The sequence below is a fragment of the Dasypus novemcinctus genome, chromosome 23 (assembly GCF_030445035.2).
Source record: "Dasypus novemcinctus isolate mDasNov1 chromosome 23, mDasNov1.1.hap2, whole genome shotgun sequence".
NCBI lineage: Eukaryota > Metazoa > Chordata > Mammalia > Cingulata > Dasypodidae > Dasypus > Dasypus novemcinctus.
In genome coordinates, this window is record NC_080695.1 from 30,328,255 (window position 1) to 30,330,314 (window position 2,060).

The window sequence follows — 2,060 nt, forward strand, 5'->3', positions numbered from 1 at the left end:
TGTGGACAGAGCAGAGCAACTGCGCCCGAGAAGAAACAAACCCTGGGAGAGAGACGAGCCTTATCCCAGCCTACAGCTGAGACCAGAAGCAGCTGGAACCATGGAGCCTTAAAAGGAAGAGGAAGGTCAAACCCTTGTAAAGACCAGCAGCCATCTTGCTCCAACGTGTCCGACAGACTGGTGCGGGAAGTAACTTATGCTTTATGGCCTGGTGACTGTAAGCTTCTATCCCAAATAAATACCCTTTATAAAAGCCAACAGATTTCTGGTACTTTGCATCAGCACCCTTTGGCTGACTAATGCAGCTACTCTTGTATATTGTTGGTAGAAATGCAAACTGTAACCGCCATTTTAGAGAGAAACAGGTGCTATGCAATAAAAAAATTTTTGCAGGCCTCAAAAAATTTACCTCTTAGGCATCCTTTATTGGGCAATTACAGGAGGATGTGCTCCAAAACAAGAGAGGAAGAAGAACATAATGGGATGTATGCCTAACTGGCGGGCACCTAATTGGGTGCCAACAAAGGACAGAGGGGGAAGGAACTCTTGTGACCCCAGGTGACACTTTGGAGCAGTCCGTTCAGACCGGAGCCAGGCAGAAGGGTCTCAGCAGAGAGCTTTTCAAGGAGATGAAATCTGCAAACTACTTAGTCCAACTGAACATCTGGAGAAATGATTTAAACAGCTGGTGGAGAATTTGGGGCTGAATGAATAATGAGGACATAGACTAGTCTAAACAAATGAAAGAAAGTTACCAACATCAGGAAAACAAAAAGTTGTTCGGATAGGAAAGGCAACCATAATTTGCTTTATGGCTTGTGTTAGAAAGAAAGCTGCACCTGTAAAAGAACAAGGGCTCACCCGATAGTGGAGGAGAAAATAATTGTATTAACCATCTTGCAAGAACTGACCCATGACCTGGATAAAATGGGCCACGTACCAAACAACAAGGAACAGTGATATTTATAACCTAAACCTAGCCCGCAGCTCTCTCCCCTGTTGTGCGCTGATTGGGTGCTTCAGGGGTTACAGCCTATCCGAGGCATCTAGGATCCCTGTTCCGGGCTCTCTACACTCTGGAGGGTTGGGCAGGCTCCTCGCAGCTTCCACTCCTGGCGCCGCTTTCACTATTAGCCCTGCCCCCACTTCTCACCACTGGCCCCCCTCGTTTCAGCACCAAAGCTGCTAGAACCCCTTTCCCCCCCCCCCCCTTCCAGGCAGAGGCGACTCTGGCTTCCCCTTTGTGAAAACTGAACTTTACCCTTTCCTGCACTTGGCTCTGAGTATCCATGGCATCATAATATTGGCTAAAGTTTCTAGGATGGATGGATCAATGTTTTCCATCAAATCTAGGATGTTTTTGGCCATTTGCCCTCCAATTTATTTTTCTGCTCCGGTAAAGTTTTTTTTAAAGAATGAGTATTGCAGCGGAGTTTGCAACAGAAAAAACTGGAAACCAAGTGAATGTCTGCCCAAGAGGAGAGGGTCAACGAACTTTGGCGTGTCCACGTCGTGGAACATCAGGCAGCAATGGAACAGAATAAATTGGATCTACCCCGGTTGCCTGGGAGGGATTCCAGCAAGTAATATTAAGTGAAGAAGGTAAAATTGAAAGAAGTGCGAGTAGTAAGATTCCAGTTTTGTAAAACAAAAGTGTAACCTGCCTTGAATGTTTGTATGTGCTTGACTCTGATGGCATGAGAATGGAAAAGATATGATAGGAAATACGTTGGATCATTAGCTTTGGTTGCTGCATTAGTTAGGGTTCTTTGGAGAAACAAAATCAAGATAGATATAAAAACAAGCAATTCACTATTATAAGCCTGTGAGGGCTGGCAAGTCTGAACTCCATCGGGCAGGCCACGAGCTGGAAACTCCCGTAACATGGATGCTAAAGCCCTTACTCTCCAGTTCCCTAGAGGAAGCTGGCCAGCTGGAAATCCACATAAGAACCAAGCTGAAGTTGAGGCTGAAACTCTTCTTTTGACCCCTGAAACCCTCAGTTTTGGCTTTTAAAACTGCCAATTGATTGGATGAGAAGCTTCCCCACATCGCGGATG